We start from the raw sequence: 10,357 nt of genomic DNA, 5'->3' as shown, positions 1-10,357 counted from the left end.
GCGCGACTCCGGGCATGCGCAGAGCGTGCGCCGAAGCCATTTCCGGGTAGGGCAGAGCTCCTGGCCTCCTCTTAAAGAAGTATCGCTTGCCGGATTTCTTAAGATGAAGGAGCAGGAGCTGCGCTGAGACCTACAGTGTTTTTACGTGATTGGGTAGATCCAAAAGGCAGATTTCCACGTTGAGGAAATACTAGTCTGTGGGTTCCCGTAGAACTTTATAATTGGTTTTGTGGAAATCTCAGAGAACCCACTTGCACACTAGTGTGTTGATTATCCGTGTCTGTCCGACCTAGCATAGCGTTCTTGGAAAACATAAATGGAAAACAGGACAAGAAGAATAAAGAGGCAGAGGGCAGCGGGAGCCAAGGTCGCTGCTTGCTTAGGTTCTTTGGTAGAGCTGTGTAACTGCGTAGTAGTTCCTTGGGAAGTTTTGTTCTTTTCCTTGTGTTAATTTTGAGAGATATTTTACCCTCCGCGTATGGTTATCTTTATCTGCAGTAGTTACATTGTGTAAACATACCAGGAATGCTGAATTAGTGAATTCTGAGAAAGCTAGTCTGTGGTCACACACGCACACTCTTGAGTGTTCTTAGACAAAAGCCTTGCCGTGCAGTCCTGGCATTCGTCAAACTCATCTCACATGCATGTCTGAGCACTGCGGTTAGCAGCACCTACTGCCATACTTGGCTTCAGATCACATTTTCACCAACCAGTATGAAATCTTGTTTTATGTATGTTGCTTATTTAATTCATATTGTCAAGTCATTAACATTAAACAGGTCCAACAGCGTTCCGATACATACCTAACTGAAGATAATTTAGTACACATTTTCTCTATATTACACCATTAACTTTTGTCACTTCAGAATCTTACAGCAGTATGCTTGGGGACCACTTTTAATAGCAAAATCAGTAAAAGTGTAGGAAAGTGACACTAAGTAGTCGGTAGAAAGGTTAGTTTTTTACGGTCTGAAAACTAAAGAGGGCAGAGTGCCTTGTTTAGCCTCGGGAACAAGCACACTAGGCAGCTAAACTTTGCCTTTCTCCTTGTTGGAGAAAAACGAAAACACTGTAAGGATTGATTTGGACATTTTAGGTAGGTTTTACGGAGTGGGAAGTTTACAAACGCAGTATCCACAAATGATGGCTGACTGCTTCTGACTGCTTTAGGGGTTTGTTTGTTTGTTTGTTTGTTTTTCAAGACAGGGTTTCTCCCCTGTATAGCCCAGGCTGTCCTGGAACTCACTCTGTAAACCAGGCTGGCCTCAAACTCAGAAATCTGCCTGCCTCTGCCTCCCAAGTGCTGGGATTAAAGGCATGCGCCACCACCTGTCAAGATGCATTCTTTCAATGAGTTTGAAGGTTAATTGATCATAAAGGATACATGTGTCTGCTGTAGAGCCCTGGAGAGATTAGTTACCTTATAGCAGCATGGTGATTATGGTAAGTTTCTGTAAAAAAACAAAACAGCAATTTTGCATTCATGTTCCAGTTGAAAGTTCTCAGCTCACAGACATTATTTCTGTCAGCTTAAATGGATCCTGCTTTAGTTGTGCAAAGAGTTAAGACAGTCTATTCACATATGCTGTCACCTCAACATTCAGACAGCTGAGGCAGGAACCTGTGGAGTTTGACACTAGCCTGGGCCACACCAAGAACCTGTCTTAAAGAGGGGTTGTATGAGAGTCTGAAGAGGTTGCTCGGCCATTAAGAGCACTGGCTGCCTTTCCAGAAGACCTCTGTTCAGTTCCCAGCACCCACACAGTGACTCACAACCATCTGTGATTCCAGATGCAGGGGATCTGATGCTCTCCTCTGGCCTCTGCAGACACCAGGGATGCATAGTGCACAGACACATGCAGGCAAGACACCCCCACATACACAGAGAAAAAGTTCAGTGCAGAGTGCTCAGCCACAAGGGGGGCATTTTTATCACCCCATCTGCCCACGTCTCATGGATTATTGCAAGAGAGAGCTCATAGAGCTGAAGAGGCAGAGGTGGCTATGGCTACAGGCAAACTATTTTCCATGTACAGCAGGACAGTTGCACACAAAAGCCTAACATGGATGGAAAGGATGTCATGAAGTCTCACCCCTGGATGGAGAGCCACTGATGCTGTCCGAAGAGGGAAAGTGAGTGTTCTTCAGGAATGCATCCCTCAAACTCCAGTACATGGCCCTTCCCTGATGCACAAACTGCCCTCTTCTGGCAGGAGGGTGCACATGGGCAGCAGAATACGTTAAATGAATAAAGAAAGAGAAAAGAAAGGAAAGATTACAGACATAATTGAAGCACTTGGCATCCTTGTGAACAAGCCAGTTCTTTAGCCCCAGTCATGATCCTAGTGCTTTTCAGCCACACCCCCCAATATCAGGGTATGTTTTATATGTGTATTTAAACATTGCATAACTGTGTAATTGTCCTGTGCAACCCTGGCTGGCCTAAATCTTACTATGTAGACCAGGCTCCACTCCAGCTCACAGAGATCTGCTTGCCTCTACAGGGAAGAAGAATTGTGCCAGCACATCCAGGTAAAATAAAACCTTAAAAATTATCTTCGAAAGCCAGAGATGTTGGGCTGGAGAGATGACTCAGCAGTTATGAGCACTGACTGTCCTTCCAGATGTCTTGAGTTCAAATCCCGGCAACCACACGGTGGCTCACAACCATCTGTAGTGAAATCTAGGGCCCTCTTCTGGCATGCAGGTGTACATGCAGATATTCATACATTAAGTTAAAAAAAAAACAAAAAAAACCTCCTTTTTTTTTTTAAAGCCAGAGATATTAACCGGAAATGAGTCTTGAAAAAATATGCTCATGTTTGGTTAGCTCATCGAAAAGGTTGGGACAGGGCTTTATGGCACAGTCTTGTCATGCTAGAACTCAAGAGACAGAAGCACAAGGATTTCAAATTCCAGCCAACCGGAGCCAAATGGCTAGTCCCGGGTCAGCCTACACAACAGAGGAAACTCCTGTCTGAAAAAAAAAACCAGAAGCATAAATTAACAACAAAATCGAGATGAGGCAGAGCTGCTGTGGAACGAGAAAGCAGTCTCTGCGATGATGAGCCTTCTGTCTAAAGGTCAGATTTCTCAGTGTTGAAGGGCAGTGGTGACCCGCTTTTTTAATCCCAGCACTTGGGAGGCAGATTCAGGTGGATCTCCGAGTTCAAGAACAGCCAGGGCTACAAAGAGAACTGTCTTAGTCAGGGTTTCTATTCCTTGCACAATACATCACGACCAAGAGGCAAGCAGGGGAGGAAAGGGTTAATTCAGCTCACTTCCACACTGCTGTTGATCACCAAAAGGTGTCAGGACAGGAGCTCACACAGGGCAGGAACTTAGAGGCAGGAGCTGATGCAGAGGCCATGGAGGGATGCTGCAAACTGGTTTGCTTCCCCTGGCTTGCTCAGCTTGCTTTCTTATAGAACCCAGGACTACCAGCCCAGGGATGGCACCACCTACAATGGGTCCTCCCACCCTTGATCACTAATTGAGAAAATGCCTTACAGCTGGATCTCATGAAGGCATTTCCTTAAGGGAGGGTGCTTTTTCCGTGAATTTGTAAAGACCGTGGGACTTTTTTTTGTTTGTTTTTTGAGACAGGGTTTCCCTGTATAGCCCTGGCTGTCCTGGAACTCACTCTGTAGACCAGGCTGGCCTCAGACTCAGAAATCCACTTGCCTCTGCCTCCCAAGTTCTGGGATTAAAGGCATGAGCCAGCACTGCCTGGCACCAATAGCCTCATATCCTATAGGCTTTTACATATTAAAATTTCAATCCCTTTAAAATATCTAATCTCTTTTGAAATTCAAAGTATTTTTTTGGTTCAAAGTCTCTTAACTGTGGGTTCCACTAAAATACTTCCTTACTTCAAGAGGGGAAATATCAGGTCACAGTCACAATGAAAAACAAAATCAAACTGTCCAGTATCTGGGATCCACTCATGATCTTCTTGGGTCACTTCTCCAGCTCTGCCCTTTATAGCACACACCTTGTCTTCCAAGCTCCAGCTGCCTGTACTTTGCTACTGCTGTTCTTGGTGGTCATTCATGGTACTGGAATCTCTAAAACACTGTCTTCCACTGCAACTAGGCTTCACCAATAGCCTCTCATAGGCTCTCTTCATGGTGCCAAGCCTCAAATCCTTTGCATGACCCCTTCAATCCTGGGCCATCAATTGCAACTGAGGCTGCACCTTCACCAATGGCCTTCCATTGCCTCTCGCTGTGCTGAGTCTCAGCTGCTCTTCATGACCCATTCATGCCTTCAAAACCAGTACCATGTGGGTGACTCTTACACATTACCAAGTCCTGCTGCAGCACGAGGTACAACCTTGGCTATCTCTGGAGCACAGCCTCTTTGTGCTCTCAGAAGACACTTCCCAGATTTCACCTCAATGATGCTGGTCTCTCCTTAATCACCACTAATTTCTTAGGTCCAGAACCTCTATTTAAATAAATAAATAAATAAATAAATAAATAAAATAAAATTTTCTAGGAGGCCACCTGACAGTGTCTCAGGTAAGGAAGGATGAAATGAGTCTACAAGAACATAGAGAACACATCTTTCCCCCTCCCCCCTCCCCCGCATATTAGTGGGTTCCCAAAGGTCCGGCCTCTGGAAACCGGCCTCTGGTGTTAGCATATCTGAATGGATGAGTTCTGTGCGAAGATATATGTGAGCAGGAACAGGCATGCCTCTAATTGCTCATGTATGAAATGTGGTGAGTAGATGAGAAATGTATATTACTGGAGGTCCCCTCCCCCCCCCCACGGTTTCTCTGTATAGCCCTGGCTGTCCTGGAACTCACTCTGTAGACCAGGCTGGCCTCAAACTGAGAAATCCACCTGCCTCTGCCTCCCAAGTGCTGGGATTGAAGGCGTGCGCCACCACCGCCCGGTGTATTACTGGAGTTTGCGATAAAGACAAGAACGTGGCCTTTGTGAGGAATGTAGGTCAAGGAACTCTAGGGATACCTCTAGGATGCTGTAGAATCTTGTTTGGGGTAAGTAGTCCTTCTTACAGGCACCATGCTGGCCTGATACGGCCACTGCTGTGCTTTCCTGCCATGTCCTGGATCATGCCGATGCTGACACCCACAGGCCTCAAACTATAATGCTATGAGGTAGCTGTGCGAGCAGACAAAAGAAGGCCATGGAGATGAGCACGGATATGTCAAGCACCTCAAGGCCTGAGGTACACTGGAAAGGCAAGGTCTTCCCCCGATCTGGTGAACGGATGTTGCCCCTGTGCAGAAAGTTATCAGCCACTCCTTCCCTCTCTAGGATTACTGCAGTTTGAGATTGTTTTCATAGAGATACCCTTCTTTCCATGAGCAGATTGACCCCCTCCGTCCATTGCATACAAGACTCGTGATGGATTGATTTCTAAGTTGCTGGTGTGTCTCCATCAGAGCACACAGCCTACTCACTCCCAGCGTCTCTGTACCAGTGTCTGGTTTTCTTTACCCCTCATCACCATAATTAGGCCAATCTCAGGTCTGCACAGTTTCTTGCATCCCAGGAACTGGTCTCATCAATGGGACCCAGAGCCCAAGGCTTCACACGGTGCTCAGGGTTAAGGAGACAAATGTGTGTAGTGTGCATTTAGATCACAGGGACTGAGTCCCATGGGAAACGGCGGGGTAGGGGGTGGGGACAGGCACATTCTGGAGTCAGAGAAACTACTGCGCATTTCTAAATGATTAGGAGTCAGAGGGACAATTGTAAACTGTGAAGGCACCTCTGGGAAGGACTGAGTAGTGTTTCCGCAGCAGAGTAGCTGTAAAGGAGTAATGAGACCTGAAGGAGTGCTGTCTGGTGTCCTCCAGCCACTGACCTCTTCAGCTGCTTCCTAAGTTCAAGGTCAGGAGAACTCCGTGGCTTTAGGATGGAAAAACAGCTGTTTTATCAATGAGGCTCAAACTGCAGAACTCCTTAAGTCTGCCTTAAACTCCTTGGACTCTTACTAACATCCCCTTCCCTCCTTCCCCGCCTTTGCCTCCATTACATCCTGCTGGTGTGGCTGCTCTGAGGATTATGTAAAAAGAATTTTTCCACAACCCTTCCCCGATCCTGTCACATCAAGTCTTTGTGAGGCTAGGCACATCCTCTCCCACTGAAGCCAGACAAGGTGGCCTAGCTAGAAGAACATATCCCACGGACAGGCCACAGCTTTTGGGATAGCCCCTGCTCAACTGTGTTCTTCAGCTTTTATGCGTAAGAGCCAGAAGCTAGAAACAACCTCGATGTCCCCCAACTGAAGAATGGATCAAGAAAATGCCTATTTAGGCAATGGAGTATTACTCAGGTATTAGATACAGTGGCATCATGAACTTCTCAGGCAGGCAAATGGGTAGAACGAGAATAGATCATTCTGAACGAGGTAACCCAGACCAGAAAGACAAACATGGCATGTACTCACTTATAAGTAGACATTAGTCTTAAAGTAAAGGCTAACCATGCTACGATACACAGACCCAAAGATGATCAGTAACAAGGAAGCTTCCAGGAAGCATTTGTATACATGAATCTCACTGAGAAGGGGAAATAGAATAGACATCCTGGGTGGAAAGGGGATGGGCATGGGCATTGAAGGGATCAGGTGTGCAGAGGACAGAGGAGAGACCACTAGAAGGAGGCGTGGGTGGCATCTCTGTGACAAGCTGATAACCCAGGGCAATGGAAACTCCTAGGAATCTATGAGGGTGACCCTGGCTGACACTCTTAGCAATGGGGGATATGGAGCCAGAACCAGCCATCTCCTGGAACCAGGTGAGACTTCCAGTGGAGGAAGCATATATTTTGTGGGTAACCGCACATAGATACAGACACACACACATATAATGAAAGATCATAAAGTTTTAGCTGGGCAGTGGTGGCAGATGCCTTTAATCCCAGTCCTGTCTAGAAAAAAAAAAAGCTGTATTCATGTTTATGTTGGTTTATTTTTCAGTATATAGCATTCCAGACACAGTAACGCATTGTCAATGCTCCGCTTTGCTCTTATGTATTTGCACTGTCTACATCTTTTGCTATTGTCTTCAATGCTTTTAGAAATACTGCTCATAGTTTTGGTGTCCCTTTGTATGTCCCCACGGGTACAGCTACCGATGACGGTGGATACAAGTTGGTGTTTGCGATACACTATCAAGTTGTTCCCCATATTTCACTTCTTTTCTAATAAAATTTACTTCCTCCCTCTTCCTTTTCATCCCTTCTTCCCTTTGCTTTTTGAGACAAGGGCTTGTTCTTCAGTTCAGAACTCTCTATGGAGCCTAAGCTGGCCTTGAACTTGCTATTCCATATCTTGACTGTCCTCTCTTAGTGCTAGGATTACAGGCTGTGCCTCTTTACTTAACTTCTTACACAGACACCTCACAGCTACAATATGCATATATATATATATATATATATATATATATATATACACACACACACACATATGTATATGTATCTCTATGTATATGTGCATATATGTACACATATATATTCTAGGCTGGGCATAGTGGTGCATGCCTTTGATCCCTTCCCTTAAGAGGCAGAAGCAGTCAGATCTCTGTGAATTCAAGGACAATCTGGTCTACATAGTGAGGTCCTGTCTCAAAAACAAACAAAAAGAGGGAAATTGTACATGTGAAATTACATTCATTCTGGTTAGAACTCTGGGATTTTGTTCAAAGACTATTTTCTTATCAATACGAGGATACTGGCTTCCACAGGCACTCCTTGCCTGTCCTCCTCCAATGACCCTCCTGTACTCAGCAACCTAGAAGCTCTTTAGCCAATCCTCCCCTTTTTTGTTTGTGTCAGTAGAGATGCTGTACATCACCATCCTCTGAACCAAGCAGCCGCCATCTTTGTGCGTGCAGCTGAACCTGCTTGTAAAAGATCACCATAGCCGTGATTGCCGACGACGACTGATTCTACCACAGAAAGAAGAGGATGGCATGAGGCCCCGACCTGAGCATGAAGTCACTGCTCCAAACCAGTTGTATGCAAGTCTGCTTCAGGGTGAGCTAGAGCGTGTGGGCCAGAGAGACTAGGGAAGGCAGCTTCATCACTGAGGCCATCAGGAAGCCCTCATCCTTGCTGGGTGGCTTGTGGGAACCCTTGCTGAGGTCAGTGGCTCTGCAGATAAACTCAGTGAAGTCATTGGTTCCCTAGGGAGAACTCTGGTAGAATCAAAATTAAGTTTATCATTGGGGCCTTAGGAATTGGCCCAGGTTTTGCCCAGAGGTAATTCTCGAGACTTCCCTATGTCTTATATTGTATAATCGCATGATTGATTTCATCATGAGGCTTGATCATGACCCAAATCATGTGGTTGTTTCCCCTGGCTACGTAGGTTCCCCCGCCACCCCGTACAAGACCCTAGACATAAATTATGTTATTATCACAGAAGAAAGATATTTAGCATGTAAGAGATTCCATGTGTTTTCTGCATCTGTGTAACCCGAAAAAAAGCACTGGAGCGGTATGTGATTTTCTTATTATAAGTCATATACTGTGTCCTGGGAACCAGGTACAAGGACCAAATATATTCTTCTTATTCTAAATCAAATTAGTGACTGGGAAGGTCAAGTTTGAAGCTGTGTGTGTTTACACACACTGAGAGGTGACAGTAGAAGGGTCAAGAGTTCAAGGTCACTTTCAGCTGCAGAGTGAGTTCAAAGTCACAGTGACACACACACTCTTAGAGGCAGGAGGGTTGCAAATATGGGCCAGCCTGGGATTTGCTGGTAGTTCAGGATAATCTGGTAATACAGTGAGACCCTGCCTCTAACAGAGTTGGGAATCTACTGGGCCAGACTGTAAGGCTCTGTGGGGGGTGAGGAGAACTACATCGCCATGACAACCTTGGCTATTTTTACTGAGAGGCGTTAGGCTGTCCCGAAATACTTCTCAGGATTTGGAGGTGGGAAGCACGCGCGCAGAGTCTGTGTGACTGAGTAAGGAAGGTGAGTTGAGCGACACCTTAAATTCTTAAATTAAAATGGATATTTTAGCTTCTCATTGCAATCTGCACATCACCCAAATCGTTTTTATGAGAACAGAAAGACAAAGATAATTTTATATGCTGTAATAAACATATGAACATTACAAACAAGTTTGTGTGATTCTGTAACTGTATGGGAAATTTCATTTAACAAATTGAAGAACAGGAGAAATTTGCATTAATAATTCAGAATAGATTATTGTATAACAGGACAACACCCATTCTTAGGTATAGAAATATGAAAACCTCAACTCTTCATGTTACATTTGGTTATTGTTGAAACCATGTTACTTTGTTATGGTTTGAGACAAGGTTTCTCTAGGTAGTCTTGGTTGTCCTGAAACCTGCTCTGCAGACCAGACCAGGCTGTTGTCTCCTTTTTAAAAGATTTATTTATTTATTTTATGTATGTGAGTACACTGTATCTGTCTTTAGACACACCAGAAGAGGGTCCCATTATAGATGGTTGGGAGCCATCATGTGGTTGCTAGGAACTCAGGACCTCTAGGAAGAGCGGTCAGTGTTCTTAATTGTTGAGCAATCTCTCCAGCCCCTAAGCCCCTGTTTTAGTTAGGGTTTTACTGCTGTGAAGAGACACCATGACCAAGGCAACTCTTATAAAGAACAACATTTAACTGGGGCTGGCTTAGAGGTTCAGAGGTTCAGTCCATCATCATCATGGGAGGAAGTACGGCAGCATCCAGGCAGTCATGGTGCAGGAGGAGCTGAGAGGTCTATATCTTCATCTGAAGGAAGCCAGGAACAGATTGTTTCCAGGCAGCTAGAAGGAGGGTCTCAAAGTCCACCTTCATGGTGACACACTTCCTCCAACAAGGACACACCTACTCCAACAAGGCCACATCTACTCCAACAAGGCCACACCTACTCCAACAAGGTCACACCTCCTAATAGTGCTACTCCCTAGGCCAAGCATGTTCAAACCACCATAGCTGCCCTGGAGCTCACAGAGATTTGCCTGCCTCTGCTTCCTGAGTGCCTGGACTAAAGGTGTTCATTACCACTGCCTGGCCAATGTTACTTTCTATGTGTAAATTACGTTTTTATTTCCTCTGTGCTGTGTTCTAAAGGATTTCTAGGAAGTTTTATTTTTAAAACTATTTAAATTTTTAGATTCACCTACGAGCATTTGATTGCATGTATGTATGTGTATCGCATGTGTGCCTTGTACCTGCAGAGGTCAGAAGAAGATGTCAGATTCATTGGAACTGGAATTAAGGACTGTCATGAGCCATCACGTGGGTGCCAAGAACCAAATCTGGGTCCTCTGCAAGATCCATCCAACCACTCACCAATCATCTATCTGCCTGCCTGCCTCTCCCTCCCTCCCTCTCTCCCT

The sequence above is a fragment of the Mastomys coucha genome, unplaced genomic scaffold, assembly GCF_008632895.1.
Source record: "Mastomys coucha isolate ucsf_1 unplaced genomic scaffold, UCSF_Mcou_1 pScaffold1, whole genome shotgun sequence".
Taxonomy (NCBI): domain Eukaryota; kingdom Metazoa; phylum Chordata; class Mammalia; order Rodentia; family Muridae; genus Mastomys; species Mastomys coucha.
Note: the sequence above shows the minus strand (reverse complement) of the source record.